The 19,553-nt window shown below is 40.9% G+C and overlaps 1 protein-coding gene across 1 annotated transcript in view; it reads left to right on the forward strand.

Moving 5' to 3' along the window:
• Positions 1–18,821: 18,821 nt before the first annotated feature.
• The window catches only part of LOC139760163 (ubiquitin-conjugating enzyme E2 E1-like), a 37,920-nt gene continuing 37,188 nt past the window's right edge, over positions 18,822–19,553 (forward strand). Inside the window, exon 1 of the mRNA XM_071683075.1 lies at positions 18,822–18,966. The gene's annotated coding sequence lies outside the window, so the exon portion shown is untranslated. The remainder of the gene's footprint in view (positions 18,967–19,553) is intronic.

Raw genomic sequence — 19,553 nt, forward strand, 5'->3', positions numbered from 1 at the left:
TTTTACGCTCTTTGTTTACATGAGAATATGTCAGCTGTTGCAACGGTCGGACTAGTTTTTTTTTTTTTTTCTTATGGCGCGTTCCTCCTGACTCGGTCGGTTCCGCCGGAAGAGGCGTGAAGTTTGAACCAAGAGGCGAAAGATATATAGCCAAACGCAGGTACGTTCTACGCGCTTCATAGATAACATTTGATATACCGTCCTCTTCAGTCCTTGGATATATATATCAGCGAGAGATGTACCAGGTTTTACTGACAGCGTGTATGTTCTTGGAGTATATATTTCTTTTTAACACCTGGCATTGTTTTCATGGCTTTGAAGGGGTTGTAACTTGTCATTGACGACTTTAATGACTCGCACTTGATTGGCCGAGAATAAGGCCGAAGTAACCTAAAGCTCAAGAGCACCATATTGATACGATTAAGACAACGGAAAAAAAGACATAGGCGGACAAACCCTAAATGCTGACGCATGCGTGGTTTAAAAGCTCACCTTCAGACGATGATTGGAGCTCAAACCGTGGAAGGGGAGCGCCTAGACCACCGATGAAGCAGACTTCCTTCCCAGGGACGCAAGCAGACGTAGCCGGCCACGAGCTGTGGTGCTCATGTGCAGGATGGCGGGGTGGAGCGGAGGAGACCCATTTACTTCAGCTAGCTGTAGATATCATGTTCAGGAAAAGAGAATGTTATATTGATGCTCATATAAGAATTTGATTTAGAATTACTTGATAATTGAGTGAGATAGCATAAGTATAGCTAGAACTGGGCAGGGCTAGCGCGTAGTGCTTACTGCTAAATATAGAAAGAGGAAAATGAAATAAGGTAAATAAGGAAATATCATTCTCTCACACTGACTAGAGTATTAGTCAATGGATCATGTGAAGCTTTCCACTAATCATCCCAAACAAACTTGGGCGTCAGCAGCTGGTCCTGGGAGTCAGCAGCTGGTCCTGGGCGTCAGCAGCTGGTCCTAGACACCTTTACCTCCAAGTGCCTCTCATTTTGCTCTCTGAAGGTACTTGCCAACCCCTCACCTGACTCACAGACCACCTCCTAACCTTGAACATCTCACCTTAATCATTGATCTCTTGAACTTGAACCCCTTTTACGACTCTCAGACCTAAGCTCTGAACCTTTCACCTAACTCACTGACCTTCTAACCTTGAACCACACACTTGCACTTTGAACTTTGACCTTCTCTTTGAGGGTAACGTTGTCAGTAACTTGGTTGTCAGTCTTTGCTACCATAGTCGAGTCCGGAGAAATCCTAGGCGTCACCTGTATGTCCCTAACCATTCCTTTGTCTGAGTTTATCATATGATTAATTTTAAGACCTTTTTCTCATACCATGAACTACTTGATATTTGGATTCCACCTGGTGTAGATATACTTAAGCTTATCTTCATGTTTAAAGAAATCTTTCGTGCTTGAGAAGCACTTTTTTTTCGTGCACCAGCCTAGTCGTTTTGAACTTCTGTCGCACCATAATTTACCATTTCTAATCTTCCATTACATTCATTTTTCCCCCCATGCCTGATGGCATATCTAGGAGCTGCTGGAACTCTTGTTCTACAATGACATTCAAGGAGTAAATTACGAGCGAACAAGAGCGGATATACACAACAAACGATGAACTTTAAAGACACGGACGATTTATTCTATGAGCATGATCCTCATGGCTGCCCTTCTCCTGGGTGACAATGGGTTTTAAGTGACATTCAGTCGCAGAACGTCGCACTCACACGCAAGAAGCAAGATCAAGGTAGATTTGGGAAGAAAATGACGTTTAGTTGAAGGCATTCATACTCTATATGGTCACCTTTTTAGAGATGGTCTTCACATAAATGGAAACGATGAACTTATCAAGTTGAAGGAATGTACTTCTTTCTCCATTGCCACATACGGTTCACAATCTTCTGCCACAGTGGTCTAACGTTTGTTGTTATATGGTATAGAAAGCTTTGTACAGAGTGTGAATTAGCTATCACCAGGAATCCAGTCATATGTCGTTTTAAGTTTATAGTTGTGTAAACAAAATGTCATTCATGCATGAGAACCAGAGTAGAGTCAAATTTATCAAGAAGAGAGCTTTGAAATGTTGAATACATTGGGTTGGATCAGAGACAAATTTTAAGATATGTGGGTTGGATGAGTGATACAAATGTTGGAATACATGGATTGGATGAGTGAGACACATGTTGGGATACATGGGTTAGATTTGTGAGACAAATGCTGGGATACATGGATTGGATGAGGGGGACATGTTGGGAGACATGGGTTAAATGAGTGAGACAAATGTTGGATACATGGATTGAATAAGAGACAAATGCTGGGATACATGGATGGGATGAGTGAGACATGCTGGGAGACATGGGTTTCTGAGTGAGACAAATGCTGGGATACATGGGTTAGATGAGCGAGACAGATGTTGGGGTACATGGACTGGATGAGAGACAAATGCTGGGATACATGGATTGGATGAGAGACAAATGTTGGGATATAAGGGTTGAATGAGTGAGACAAATGCTGGTATACATGGGTTGGATGAGTGACACAAATGCTGGGTCCCATACAAGGGTTGGATGAGTTAGACAGACGTTGGGATAAACGGGATGGATGAGTGAGATGAATGAGGAAGAAAAGAGGACCCAGCATATTACTCTGTGGTCCTCCGACACCACTGAAATATGTTCACATACCATCACGTAAGACAACATGTCAACTTCGCTTTACGATCGTACCTGTGAGCGATTCTTTATACCACAGGGATGCGGAGCGTAAGAATATCTGAATGATTTACAAAACCGAGGCTCTGTAAAAGGCAAGATAATATTGCCAGCGAGACTGGCTGATGCCGAATGTACTGAAGCCTGCCAATATTAACACGAAGGAGCTTATCCAGAGGTGCGCACGGAAGTAATGCAGGGGATCTAACCTAGCATAAAGGGGATCTAACCTAGCATCAAGGCTTATTTCAGGAGCCACGTTAGTGGGGGAAAAAAGGTGGTTCTTTAGTGTCAACACGTTTACTTACATACGGAAGGAAAGACCCCATAACTACACATCGAACTCAAGTGGATACACAATGTTATATTAGCCATTGCATCAGTCAGTCTTCTTGGAGGTAATCTTTTCAAACATGTTTTATGGCAATGGAAGGGTGGAGACTAGTCCGTGGGACGCCCGCTCTTACTGTATTTCGATAATCGCAACATGTCTGGGAAGTACCGCGGCACAGATGATAATAGGCTACACTAAGAGAAACATCCTCTACATCTTCTTGTACAGCTCTACTGGCCGTTGTATACAAGCATAGCGATATGTCTTTTGAGTGACGTTATTACTGAGGTGGGTATGGTGTGGCCGGTGTGTAGTATGTCCTGGGAATGGAGATGATTTATATTAAGGTTGATATCAATCTCTCGATCACCCTTCAGCACGAATGCACGACCTTTGAGCATAACGGCACGACCCCTGAGCATGAATGCTGCGACCCCCTGACCAAGAAGGTGTACACAACCCTTGAGGACGATGTATTCTTTGAGCAGGACGGTGCAATCCTTAGTCACAATAGTAAAATCCTTGAACACGATGGTACGACCCTAAAACAAGACGGTGTAACTCTTACGCATGATGGTATGACTTTGGGTATAGTGGCCTAGTCTTTGATCCAACCCAGGCAGTTCCTGTCAAGTTTTTAGCACAGTGTCTTCTGATGTTACCTACCATTACGGTGTAATACAATCGATTTAGGAACTCCCTCTACTGCTGCACCAGGCAATAGTGTAACGTTTGATGATCTTAAGTTTCGCTAAAAATGTACTTACCAGAAGTTCTGCGTTTATGACGCTTGCATAGTAAAGTGAACTCAAGACCTTACATAATCCTAACATCCAGCGAAGCAAAACCTAAGGCAACACATATTCACAAAACATGGGACATAAACACAACAGGATTCCGGAAATCCCTTGGGACTTATTTTCCAGCACCTAAAGGTGCAACTGAGATCATAACAAAGCGGAAAATACAGAGGGTAAAGCACTTTCGTATATTAGGTTTTCTAAACAGAATTAAGAGTGCAATAAATGAAAGTACTTCACACTTCGTATTTTTCGTTTCCGTGAGGTTTTACCTAAATCTTAAATACGCTCGTTACACGTAAACTTTTCACAGATTAAGAGTGTGTTCAATATTTCTGGGATGATGAATAAAACTTGAAGTTGACGGCTTTGATTTGGTGATTTGGTAGGTGTATATAGGCCTAAAGGAGAAATAACAGGCTAACCGACCAACCTATACAGGGTGTAGTTGAGTCACAAATATCGTAACAGCGCTGTAGTAAATTCTTTAGACAACGGTGTGATAATGTGAGGACGAATTGTGCACGTCACGGTGTAAGATCTACCATTGCTATGGGGACGTTGTACAGTTCTGTGTACACACTCGTCGCTATCTCCGTCTAGCGAGTAATCTTGCCGAAAAATGTATTTGTAACAAAATGAAATTCTTAAGCTTACAGCTTCAGACAAAGGACTGGTAAATTTGCTTTAAATGCTTTTTTTTTTTAAGTAAACCAACTGATACATTGCATTTCTGGCGTTATATTTGTAACACAGGAGATATACGTTTTGATATAACATTATTTACCAGCAGTCTTCAAACCCGAGTGATATCAACGAAAAATTGTGCTGAATATTGCATTGTTGGTTCGCATTCCTCATTTTTGTCTTCTGTGGATACAGCTCTAATGAGTTTTTTCCTTACTATGTAGATTTCACTTCATTTGAATAAAATTTAGATTAGAAGATATAAAACTAATCTTTTTCAACATTTAAAACCAGGTAGTTACATACCTGACATTTGTTTCAGTACGAAAATAAATCTCAATTCTGCAGATATGGAAGGACTTTCACGTTGGTTTGCCTGAGGAAAGTGGAAGTTGTACAGGAAGAGTTAGAAGAGAGTTGGAGAAAGAACAGCTCCTTGAGCACTCCAATGTAGAGTTTAAGTGCTGTAGTGAAGCCGTTGTGAGAGACTCTGACAAGGTGGACGGCTATGAAACCAAACACTTTTTGTCATTCTATTTCTCATAAATGCAGCCAGATGGGAGAGCAGGGAGTGCGGTGCTCTCACCTGATTTGGACCCGCCAGAGGGTGGATGGGTCGACCGCAGACTTCCTGACTGCTCCAGCTGTACATTCTGTGAACTGTATAGTATTCTGGATGTAGTTAGTCTTCTCAGTCAGAGACGACTAAACTGAATAGTTATATGTGATTCACAATTTACCCTTCAGGCTCTCTCATCCTCTAAATCTACTTGTGCAAAGACGATTGTCTTTCTTAGTACGCGAGGGTAGATTAGATATTAGATTTTTGTGGCTACGATCACATGTAGGACTCACACACACTGACACACTCGACCAAGTAGCTAAACCCCCGTGGCGCTGGTCTCCTCATCCTCACTCACCTGCAATCGGTCGAGAATTCGCTCAGCGGCACTCCTTCCCATAGTTCATTATAGAGACAGACTGAGACCCGACAGTGTATCAATACAACATTATGATTTGTTCCGTCTACACCGATACAAATACCGTCGCCGGAGCCTTGTGGTCCGCAAGCACAATGCAGTTTCAGCTAGACTAGCACTGAGTTGCAGATCTATGTGGCTGGGCAGGGAATGAGCCTCACTTTTCCTCTTGCCCCCAGTGTAACTCACCTTCACTCGAACACATTACAACACTACTGCCTAGATCGTCCCGTGGTCAGTGACATGCTGCCGCGTGGACAAACCCCTCCTCCCCCTCACCACACTATGTCACCATCTCTTAATACACGAAAACCTACGTAGATCTGATTCTCATTCGCCATCCGCATTAAGGCGGGTGTTAAATCCGGGTGCCATGCACTAGACAAGGGCTTTTCAGATTTCATCATTATGTACTGTACTGTAACTGTATTGGTCTGACGCTCTAGGATGCAATATATTAATCAAAAGAATATGCTAAACTTAAGCATGTTTCTATCCCTATGAATCTTGCAATCTAAAAATGGTAACATGTAATCCTTTTCCATTTTCAGATTGCATGAGTCATAGGGATAGCAACATGTTTAAGTTTAGCATATGCAAAAAAAACAGCAAGGTTTGTTCAAGTATTCATTGTTACTCATCTCAACATGACAGAGTTAAATTATCATCATTCCAGTCTATGTTCCTTAGGGCAATACGTATATGCATTCCAGAGTTTATTGATGATGAGTCTGAGAAGATATATTCTGTTGGATCCAAGTTAAAGTAACCTAGATCTTTCATTGATAAATCCCCTAAGTTGGCAAAGAAATCATTTTATAGAGTTAAACTCAAACCTCCCCTTGACACCAAGAATCTTTTAGTTCTCCCTTTTCGTGATAATTTTACATTACTTCCCAGCTTGCTTAGATCCTTTAATGTAATAACAATACTATCGAGAATATCTTGATACAAACTCATCAGAAAATTCTGCGGGATGTGTTTACTGAATTCCCTATAAAAACTGTGATGTTTTATGTTGGGCAGACTGGTAAGGATCTTTATGTTAGACTTCAGCAACAGAAATATAGTAAAGAACAGAACAAGAATTTGATGCTTTGCTTAATCATATTAAGAATTATGACCGTTGTATTGACTGATGTAACGCTAATTCAGTTATTATATATATATATATATATATATATATATATATATATATATATATATATATATATATATATATATATATAAGAGATGAGAGAGGCATTTGGACGATTTTTGCAGGGAAAAAATGCAATTGAGTGGGAGATGTATAAAAGAAAGAGACAGGAGGTCAAGAGAAAGGTGCAAGAGGTGAAAAAGAGGGCAAATGAGAGTTGGGGTGAGAGAGTATCATTAAATTTTAGGGAGAATAAAAAGATGTTCTGGAAGGAGGTAAATAAAGTGCGTAAGACAAGGGAGCAAATGGGAACTTCAGTGAAGGGCGCAAATGGGAAGGTGATAACAAGTAGTGGTGATGTGAGAAGGAGATGGAGTGAGTATTTTGAAGGTTTGTTGAATGTGTTTGATGATAGAGTGACAGATGTAGGGTGTTTTGGTCGAGGTGGTGTGCAAAGTGAGAGGGTTAGGGAAAATGATTTGGTAAACAGAGAAGAGGTAGTAAAAGCTTTGCGGAAGATGAAAGCCGGCAAGGCAGCAGGTTTGAATGGTATTGCAGTGGAATTTATTAAAAAAGGGGGTGACTGTATTGTTGACTGGTTGGTAAGGTTATTTAATGTATGTATGACTCATGGTGAGGTGCCTGAGGATTGGCGGAATGCGTGAATAGTGCCATTGTACAAAGGCAAAGGGGATAAGAGTGAGTGCTCAAATTACAGAGGTATAAGTTTGTTGAGTATATATATATATATATATATATATATATATATATATATATATATATATATATATATATATATATATATATTGTGTGTGATTCTTGGATTGTTTCCCCGTTTCATATCAACATTTATTGTCACTAGTGTAGGTCTGACACCCCTCCTATTAATGTAGCTTTGGAGAACTCACGTAAAAATTCCAGATGGTGTGTGAAAATGTCCGTTTTCTATATAACTTGAACATGTTTGTGACAAGAACAAACTATTTATTTCGTTTGATATAACGTCATTCAACAACTGTAGTGTAGCGGCGTGGTTAGTATGGTCAGCGTTACTGACCACGCGTCATCGCGGGCCAGCCCACCATCGGATTGACATGAGTTCGAATCCTGGGCCTGGCAGTCGGCCTACACTAGACTCTGGTGTTCATCCTCCCATCGGAGCTGGTCACTGAATAGGTCCCTGGCTTAGGCTGGTGTGTGCTTGTAAACAAATGAATAGATAGATTGACAGACAGCTGTTTGTTGAATCTAGGCAGCCATTCGGCTGAAAAAACACGCATTTGAGGTATGACGAATATCATAGAACTGGAAGATCATAATACTAACATGCTATGGTCAAGCATGTGTGTGAGGTGGTGTATATATACGGGAATCTATACGTAATACATCCTTCGGGTTATACATCATTCACTCAGTTGACCACTAAGAGATGAATACCGTAATACCGTGGGTGACATGCCACATAGCCTAGCTCTGAAAAACTGAACTGTTTCCTTGATATATGCATTTGTTCATGGATTGTTTATGACGTTCACAGTAGTATCTACAGGACTGTTGTTATGTCTGCCTTTACGAAGCTCTCATGGTCTGTAGATTGTGGTGATGACTGGCGTGCGTGGTCCGTGGAGGTAAGGCGTCTTGCTAGGTGGTGTAAGATGGTCCCAGGATGATCGAGCAAGCTGTTTTCTACTCTCTCTCTGGCTGGCTTCTCTGTGTGGCCGTGAGGGATGAGGACCAGGCTACGGAGGCGTAGGTGAGCTATGAATGAAGATGGTATAGACATTTCTGGGCTCAAATGGCGGCACGCCTGGTGATCTTCCTCGGCGGAGAAGGTACAGATGGTACGAGGAAGATTTGATGATAGCGCTGATATGACTCCTCCAGTTTAAACCGTCATTTGTAGTGAAACCAAAAAGTTTGAAATCTCTGACTACCCAGGTGATGTCAGGGTATAGTGTGATGTCAGGGGGTCAGGATATACTCAGGATGCGCGCGTGTGTGTGTGTACGTACCCAGGAATATAGACATGGTATATGCACACAAGCGAAGAGAAGGGGTAACACGAGTACAAAACTCTCTCCCCAAATACACAAAGAGTAATTCTAACTTCTGGTATTATCTGTATGTGGAACGCATTAATCGAGTTTTCCTCCAATTCTCTTTATCTCAGTTGACTTTATCTCCTTACTCCGCTCTACAGAAGTAATTGTTAGAATAATTGAATTCTTCACAGTGAGCTACGGGTTGACCCCAAGGGTATATTTTTCACCCAGGACAGACGAGACGATCCCTCACCCTAAGTAGGTACGGAAGGTGAAAGTGTGACGTCATCAACGCAGTTGCCGATAGCGTACATTTAGCTGATACTCGTCACTTGCTGTATCCCTGAACGCTGGAATGAAATGAAAGCTTCCACAACAGTGAATTGATCAACGTCGGTCATTTCACAGCAAAGACTTCCAATACGGTTTTAGTTTTTCTGATGATGTCTCTGGAAACACAGTTCTTTCAGTTCGATGACTCTTTCAGGAGTACAACGACGCGTTAGTGTTTTTGTTTATCTTAAAAGCTCAAAAGTGAGATTTAAATCGTTATGTATTAATGAGCCTTTCAGCCGACGACTTCATTCTGTCAGCACCACTGGAATTCAGTCAATGAAGTAGAGTGAATCAGGGAAAGATATTCTTGGCGAGGTGTTTACGGTAGAGCACAGGGTCAGGTAGGCTGCCAGCTTGCATGATAAGTGGTTGCGTCCGAGCGGCCAGGAAAATATATCTTTACATAGAGATCTAAAATAAGATTTATAATATATCAAGTCGTGTGTACTAAGCGGGAAATGAAGAAGTCCATATACCTAGAAATAAGAGGAACAACGTTAATTATTCCGGGAACGTGCACATCATTGTAGTGCTATTTGATCAAACCTTCTTTTACCTACTAAATCTATTGATTGTAATTTATTAAGATTTCTATATTACGATTTAGTTTAAACTGAAAATTCCCCAAACCGAACTACATCAAAGGCAAATAAATGTGGAAAAGGAAATTAACCTTATCCAAAATTACTTGTTTCGTATGGTCGTAGAGTTGTTTATACTCATACTGGCATTATATATATATATATATATATATATATATATATATATATATATATATATATATATATATATATATATGTATATATAGTGGCCAGCACTCTAGCACACTTAACTGTGCCACCCGCAGCTTCGCCAGGGTGACTAAACCTGAATGCCACAAGGTTAAGATTCACATCCCTCTTTTTTCATGTCTGTGGGTGTCTGTAGGTGTCTGTGGGTGTCTGTGGGTGTCTGAAAGTGAAAGTCGTGTAATCTTATGAGGTAAAATTGAGTGCATCAATTTGTCTTTGTATCGATTGTGAACCGAGTTTATATATATATATATATATATATATATATATATATATATATATATATATATATATATATATATATATATATATATATAAAGGCCCAGCTTACACTTGTTACCCATTTATCAACTATATCTGATGGAAAGAATGAACCACTCAGGTGGGTGTGATCCCACTACTCTATCCGGGAATCGATTCCCGGCCCGTTAGGTCGGTGAGTCGCAACGCTGATCATCTATTCGTTATTTTCCTTCACTGTGCAAAGAGGGAGTTTAACGCTCGTGTGATCCCATCTTTGTATATTTGCGAGATCATTTGATAGTCTATGTGTAATTACCTATTTGTACTGTATGGGGAGGGAGTCTTATACTCGTGGAGCCCGATCATGTAACCCCCTCTCTGCTATGTAGACTCATATTTGTTAGTTTGTACTTAGCGCGGGTTTGCACGTACAGTAAAATCGTTCCTCAAACGACCCGTTTACGACGAGAGAAACGGGAAGTGGCAGTCCCTTTCACCAGTGTCAGGTTCATGGCCTCCACTAACTCCTGGCCTCAGGACATTCTCGGCCTCCGCTCACTCTTGACCTTCACACATTTATAGGCTGCACATCTTGGCCACCACACATCTCTGACCTCAATGTATGATTAACGCTCACATATACTTTTCCTTGGAGCACTGCTGGCCTATGTTCTAAATTCAGATATCTATATCTATCTATATCCATTTAGCTTCTCATCATCTCTCGTCTCCTTACACATTCCCTGCCAAGACTACGAACATCCTTGACCTCCACACATTCCAAGCGAGAGACGCCTCCGCTCACAATCCTGGGCTGTACACATTCTTTGATATCCTCGCTCACTCATATGTTCTCGGCTCCAAACACATCCCTGGTCTCTCTACACATTTCCGGCCCCCTCACACTCCATCCATTCATGATCTCTGCCTCGAGTCTTATTGAGTCTTGTTCACCAACGTAAACATACATCCATCTGTGGAGTCATGGCTGGTTACTTGGTTACTTTCTAAATTGCTAAGGTTAAGGGGCGGAGCGTCGTAGGCGCCATGTAAAACAAATTCACTTCGATATTTCTTTTATTTTTTCCATCAAGTAACGTTACGTTACTTAGATTCAAAATAATTGAAGTTTTTGTGATAACTGAAGTACTCTGTCGTATGTGTCACCAAGTAACGTTACTTAAATTCAAAATACTTGAAGTTTTTGTGATAAATGAAGTGCTCTGTCGTATGTGTCACCATGCAAAGAAAATTACATGAAAATAGGAACGAATTTAAAAATTGGACCTATAATAAGTATGCTATATAAGGGCGCGAAAAGCGTACCAGTAACAATTGTCCCCATGTTCATTTTAAATTGCCATCAAGCATTAACATAGATCTGTATGAAACTGTCAAATAAGGAGTTAATTTCCAAAATTGACTTTATGAGGAAGTTTTACCAATTGCAGTATACTGAAAGTGACATAAGTGTATATTTATTGGTTCTGAATGATAACTGACTGAGAATTCTGCGGACTGTGTGATATTAGTCATTTCTTCCTGTTCTTATCGTATTAATAAAGGTTTATTGATTACCACGGGGCAACTGCCCGCAAGGACGTATTTCGCTGCAGCGTAAATGGCACTCTCTCGCTATACGAGGTGCATGGAAGGATTATGTTTAATATATCTTATTAAGAATATCAACTAACGAGTAAATTCTTCTGTAATGCAAGATAATACTTATCCAATCTCGCCTGCTTGACTGCGCACTGAAGCGTAGCCGTCCTACAGAAGGCCAGTCAGTGGACGCCTGCATGCATTTGTATATGAGTAGTGTGATGTCTCCATGGTTGTTTAATTTGTTTATGGATGGGGTTGTTAGGGAGGTGAATGCAAGAGTTTTGGAAAGAGGGGCAAGTATGAAGTCTGTTGGGGATGAGAGAGCTTGGGAAGTGAGTCAGTTGTTGTTCGCTGATGATACAGCGCTGGTGGCTGATTCATGTGAGAAACTGCAGAAGCTGGTGACTGAGTTTGGTAAAGTGTGTGAAAGAAGAAAGTTAATAGTAAATGTGAATAAGAGCAAGGTTATTAGGTACAGTAGGGTTGAGGGTCAAGTCAATTGGGAGGTGAGTTTGAATGGAGAAAAACTGGAGGAAGTGAAGTGTTTTAGATATCTGGGAGTGGATCTGGCAGCGGATGGAACCATGGAAGCGGAAGTGGATCATAGGGTGGGGGAGGGGGCGAAAATTCTGGGAGCCTTGAAGAATGTGTGGAAGTCGAGAACATTATCTCGGAAAGCAAAAATGGGTATGTTTGAAGGAATAGTGGTTCCAACAATGTTGTATGGTTGCGAGGCGTGGGCTATAGATAGAGTTGTGCGCAGGAGGATGGATGTGCTGGAAATGAGATGTTTGAGGACAATGTGTGGTGTGAGGTGGTTTGATCGAGTAAGTAACGTAAGGGTAAGAGAGATGTGTGGAAATAAAAAGAGCGTGGTTGAGAGAGCAGAAGAGGGTGTTTTTGAAATGATTTGGGCACATGGAGAGAATGAGTGAGGAAAGATTGACCAAGAGGATATATGTGTCGGAGGTGGAGGGAACGAGAAGAGGGAGACCAAATTGGAGGTGGAAAGATGGAGTGAAAAAGATTTTGTGTGATCGGGGCCTGAACATGCAGGAGGGTGAAAGGAGGGCAAGGAATAGAGTGAATTGGAGCGATGTGGTATACCGGGGTTAACGTGCTGTCAGTGGATTGAATCGGGGCATGTGAAGCGTCTGGGGTAAACCATGGAAAGCTGTGTAGGTATGTATATTTTGCGTGTGTGGACGTATGTATATACATGTGTATGGGGGTGGGTTGGGCCATTTCTTTCGTCTGTTTCCTTGCGCTACCTCGCAAACGCGGGAGACAGCGACAAAGTATAATGAATATAAATAAATAAATATATATATATATATATATATATATATATATATATATACATATATATATATATATATATATATATATATATATATATATACATATATATGACCCCCTTTACGGAGCTCCTGCAGCTTCAAAGCTGCGCTCTGTCAGTAGGAAGTCAAAGAGGAACTCCTTGAAAGTGAAAGGTTTTCGGTGAGATGGTATTTCCTTTCGTTCATTAACGATGACGCAACCTTGTCAACGGTGACTGTCCACTTGTGGCAGAGTTATATAATAGTGGAGTCCGGCAACACACACGCAAATGAGTGAATTGATGTATATATATATATATATATATATATATATATATATATATATATATATATATCTTTTCTTTCATACCATTCGCCATTTCTCGCAATAGCGAGGTAGCGTTAAGAACAGAGGACTGGGCCTGAGGGAATATCCTCACCTGGCCCCCTTCTCTGTGCCTTCTTTTGGAAAATCAGAAAAAAGAAAAAGAAAGGGGAGGATTTCCAGCTCACCGCTCCCTTCCCTTTTAGTCGCCTTCTACGACACGCAAGGAATATGTGGGAAGTATTCTTTCTTCGCCAGGAAACAGATTAAGAAAGACCCATCCACTGACATACACACATGCATAAATACACGTACATACATGTACATATACATAACATATACACATATACATGCATTTACATACACACACACATAAATATATAAGCATATATATATTTATACTTGCTTTCCTTCATCAATTTACGGAGCCAGCCCACCCCACAGGACACAGCATCTCCACCCTCCGCGTCAGCGAAGTAGCACCAGGAAAACATACCAAAAAAAGGCCACCTTCTTTCACTCTCATTCTTTAGCTGTCATATGTAATGCACCGAAACCACAGCTCCCTATCCACATCCAGGGCCCACAGACTTTTCCATGGTTTAGACATATATATATATATATTATCCCTGGGGATAGGGGATTAAGAATACTTCCCACGTATTCCCTGCGTGTCGTAGAAGGCGACTAAAAGGGGAGGGAGCGGGGGGCTGGAAATCCTCCCCTCTCGTTTCTTTTTAATTTTCCAAAAGAAGGAACAGAGGGGGCCAGGTGAGGATATTCCAAAAAAGGCCCAGTCCTCTGTTCTTAACGCTACCCCGCTAACACGGGAAATGGCGAAGTTTAAAAGAAATATATATATATATATATATATATATATATATATATATATATATATATATATATATATATATATATATATATAAATATGTTGGAAAGAATCACAATTTTGCGCCTGATCAAGATATTCTTATGATGATATGATTATTACACGAAAGTGCACATGGGAAATTTTCGTGTTTCATTTTCCCCGTGGATTCATAGGAATATATATATATATATATATATATATATATATATATATATATATATATATATATATATATATATATATATATATATATATATATAGGAAAAGACAACAAAGGCCACGTTCGTTCTCACTCAGTCTCTAGCTGTCATGTATATTACACCGAAACCACAGCTCCCTTTCCACATCCAGGCCCCACAAAACTTTCCATGGTTTACCCCAGGCTCTTCACATGCCCTGGTTCAATCCATTGACAGCACGTCGACCCCGGTATACCACATCGTTCCAATTCACTCTATTCCTTGCCCGCCTTTCACCCTCCTGCATGTTCAGGCCTCGATCACTCAAAATCTGTTTCACTCCATCTTTCCACCCCACACTTTGGTCTCCCACTTCTCCTCGTTCCCTCCACCTCTGACACATATATCCTCTTTGTCAATCTTTCCTCGCTCATTCTCTCCATGTGACCAAACCATTTCAAAACACCCTCTTCTGCTCTCTCAACCACACTCTATTACCACACATCTCTCTTACCCTTTCACTACTTATTCGATCAAATCACCTCACGCCACATATTGTCCTCAAACATCTCATTTCCAGCACATCCACCCTCCTCCGCACAACTCTATCTATAGCCCACGCTTCGCAACCATATAACATTATTAGAACCACTATTCCTTTAAACATACCCATTTTTGTTTCCCAAGATAACGTTCTCGACTTCCACACATTCTTCAACGCTCCCAGAACATTCGCCCCTGCCCCACCCTATGATTCACTTCCGCTTTCATGGTTCCATCCGCTGCCAAATCCACTCCCAGATATCTAAAACACTGCACTTCCTCCAGTTTTCCTCCATTCAAACTTACCTCCCAGTTGACTTGTCCCTCAACCCTACTGTACCTAATAACCTTGCTCTTATTCACATTTACTCTCAGCTTTCTTCTTTCACACACTTTACCAAACTCAGTCACCAGCTTCTGCAGTTTCTCACCCGAATCAGCCACCAGCGCTGTATAATCAGCGAACAACAACCGACTCACTTCCCAAGCTCTCTCATCCACAAAAGACTGCATACTTGCCCCTCCTTCTAAAACTCTTGCATGCACCTACCTAACAACCCCATCCATAAACAAATCAAACAACCATGGAGACATCACGCACCCTTGCCGCAACCCAACATTCACTGAGAACCAATCACTTTCCTCTCTCTCTCTCTGTATATATACCAACACATTTAACTTTAACCAAGTTTGTTTTTTCAGCTTTTCTCACCACACGTTTTGCTTCATCACATAAAGTGTGAATTAGATGTCCTTTATTATTCTCAATTTATTCTTAAAATACACAATACGTTTCGGGCATACAAACATTGCTAATCTTTAGTGAAATTAATCATAAATGATACAATATGATATGAAGAATAGTACAGGGAACAGTGATATATATATATCACATATTAACCTCCAACAGCCAGGATCGAACCCGGGACCCCTGTGCAAGAGGCAGGACGCTAACCGATAGGCTATGGGCCTGCCTCTTGCATAGGGGTCCCGGGTTCGATCCTGGCTGTTGGAGGTTTGAATGTTCTATGAAGGTGCGCGTTTCTACGCACTTTATTCGTATATATATATATATATATATATATATATATATATATATATATATATATATATATATATATATATATATATATATATATATATATTGATCCGTGGACCGCGTTCCATTGTTCATGCGTGGTAATATGGTCGGTAGATGTCAACCGCGTTGGGTCACCAGCTGAGGGTTTGCTTCAGGTCTCCACACCAGGGAAGGTCTGGTGGAGGTAGCCACACTAGGGATGGTCTGGTGGAGGTAGAGAGTGGGCTCATTTGAGATGCATTAGATAATAACTGCAGAATCCTACCTTACCCTGTGCTTGGTGGATTCATGAAGGGGTTATAATCTACGTACATGGCTTCTGATATTTATAGTTTTATAAGGTCGTGGCAATGTTCCAAGTTGACGGTGTCAGCAATTTGATGAAGGCAGTGTGTGGTTCCTCACGCTTGCGTTCTGGTCATACTACTCTTTTGTCATGAACTCTATGCCCCATAAACGCATACACATCACAACAGTTTATAACCTGTGGTTTCTACTGGTAGTTGTGGCTATTTCCTAGCTGCTGCAAGAGCCTTATAAGGATGGAACCATGGAACCAGAAGTGAGTCACAGGGTAAGGGAGGAGGCGAATGTTCTGGGAGCGATGAAGAATGTGTGGAAGGAGAGAACGTTATCTTGGAGAGCAAAAATGGGTATGTTTGAAGGAATAGTAGTTCCAACAATGATATATGATTGCGAGGCATGGGCTATAGATAGAATTGTACGAAGGAGGGTGGATGTGTTGGAAATGAAATGTTTGAGGACAATATGTGGTGCGAGATGGTTTGATCGAGTAGTAATGAAAGGGGAAGAGAGATGTGTGAAAATAAAGTGTGGTTGAGAGAGCAGAAGAGGTGTATGTTAAAATGGTTTGGACATATGGAGAGAATGAGTGAGGAAAGATTGACAAGGAGGACATGTGTCAGTGTTGGAGGGAAAAAGGAGAAGCGGGAGACCAAATTGGAGGTGGAAGGATCGAGTGAAAAATATTTTGAGCGATCGGGGCCTGAACATACAGGAGAGTGAGGAGGGTGCAAGGAAAAAGAGTGAATTGGAACAATGTGGTATACCGGGGTCGACGTGTTGTCAATGGATTGAACCAGGGCATGTGAAGCGTCTGGGGTAAACCAAGCAAAGGTGTGTGGGGCCTGGATGTGGATAGGGTGCTGTGGTTTCGGTGCATCACACATGACAGATATGGACTGTTTGTGAACGAATGTGGCCTTCTTTTCATCTGTTTTCCTGGCGCTACCTCACTGAAGCGGGGATTAGCGATGCTGTTTTCTGTGGGTCAGAGTAGCGCCTAGAATGGATGAAGGCAAGTATGAATATGTACATGCGTATATATATGTCTGTGTGTATGTATACATATGTTCATGTTGATGTGTATATGTATGTATATGTGCGTATATGGGCGTTTATATATATATATATATATATATATATATATATATATATATATATATATATATATATATATATATATATATATATATATATTATCCCTGGGGATAGGGGATTAAGAATACTTCCCACGTATTCCCTGCGTGTCGTAGAAGGCGACTAAAAGGGGAGGGAGCGGGGGGCTGGAAATCCTCTCCTCTCGGTTTTTTTTTTTTTTTTTTTTTCCAAAAGAAGGAACAGAGAATTGGGCCAGGTGAGGGTATTCCCTCAAAGGCCCAGTCCTCTGTTCTTAACGCTACCTCGCTAATGCGGGAAATGGCGAATAGTTTGAAAGAAGAAAGAATATATATATATATATATATATATATATATGGGCCATTCTCTGTTTCCTGGCGCTAACTCGCTGACGCGGGAAACAGTAATTATGTATAATGAATAAATAAATAAATAAATAAATTATATATATATATATATATATATATATATATATATATATATATATATATATATATATATATATATATATATATATATATATATATATATCAGTATGCGTACATGTTAATGTAGAATTCATTACGAATATGAAATGCATTATAGACTTTGAAGGGATGACAAAAATGCAGGAACACAAGGCACGTACAAGATAGCAGGCAAAGAGGAAAGCCATCTATATCGTTAGGGGGGGACCAATATAGAATGGAATGGTGGAACGAAACAGCAAGGTCAAAAAAGGAGTATGAAACTTTTGAGTTCTATCAAATTACCCCCAGTTACACTGGATCCTGAGGAAGTACTTATCCATGGAAATTTCTGATCGTCAGAATCTCACCTTTCATGTTATCTAAACCATTGTTCACAGCCCCAACGGGTGATGCGTAGTTTGCATGGTATTTCAGAAGATTGCAGGATTATTCAGTTTATATCACAGGTATCGGTATTCTAAATTCTAAGATAATAAATACTATAATATTATTTACAGCCTATCACCTGCTACAACATTAATAATAATGGTAAAGTGCATCTCTGTCACCCTAGACCATAAGAAATCATCACCCAACCGCATTATCAACACCGATATCTCTCACCTCTCAGAAATCGATTTGATCGTTATTTCATTGATATATGACATTAAAAAGAGCTTCTTCCATGAGTGGGGGGTAAGGAGGTCGTGTGTGAGGCGTAGTTGAGTGATAAAGTTCATATTTTGGCGGGTGGTTGGGGCTGGCCTCACCCGGTCCAGCGTCTTTGTGTGGTCGCATGCGGCTGTTCCCGCCACCAGGCTCACCCAAACACACGCAGACCCCTTCATTTCTCTCTTCTTACCGCCATATACCGGGAGAGATCACCATCCTGACTCAGACGAGAGATTAATTAACTCCTCTGGCACGCCGCATGCAGAGTTGCTAGTGAGTGTTTGGTGTATTGCTGTGGTTGGAGGCCGGCGTTGATCAGCTGATCTGACAGGGAACAGCGGTGGCGTTGGCGACAGAGTTAGTGTAGCACAGTCATGGAAAACCAGCCATAATTTCTACATCTCGGTCCTTTTCGTCCTAATATGTGAGTATGTTGGTGAGGTACGGCCCACTCCTTGTGCTGGCAGGGGACTAACGCTGAGGGCTTCTACGGGAGCGTGGTAAAAGAGGAAGGTTTACCAAGGTGGCGTGAAGGAAGGATCCTGGAGCTGCTGGCTTGCTCAGCTGGCACGAGATGAGGGATGAATAACCCAGGATGAATGGGAATGAATGCTGATGATTCTGGTTGGAACTGTTAAGTGAATGATGTGTAGCTTAAGGTGAATGATTGTTATGAGCAGGTTTTGGGTGACATTTGGTCGATGATCAGCAAAGGTAGTCAGTTGATGAATCGAGGTAAGTAGTTATGAATAACAAATATGGATAAATGGGGATAGATACTGAAGTAAATGGATAATACATATATTTTGAATTAGGATTGTAGGTTTTTGGTTTTGACAACTTTATGAAATAACCAGTTGTTGAACCTTTGATTACGTAAAAACGTGTGTGAAGAGATTAAAGTTGATGTAAATTATGGATGTGTACTCAGACTGAATTATGGAAATTAATTGGCTGTTTGTATTTATTTTCAGTATGTATGAGATAACATTCACCTAATTTATCCAGCTG

Source organism: Panulirus ornatus, chromosome 35 (genome assembly GCF_036320965.1).
Source record: "Panulirus ornatus isolate Po-2019 chromosome 35, ASM3632096v1, whole genome shotgun sequence".
NCBI classification, from domain to species: domain Eukaryota; kingdom Metazoa; phylum Arthropoda; class Malacostraca; order Decapoda; family Palinuridae; genus Panulirus; species Panulirus ornatus.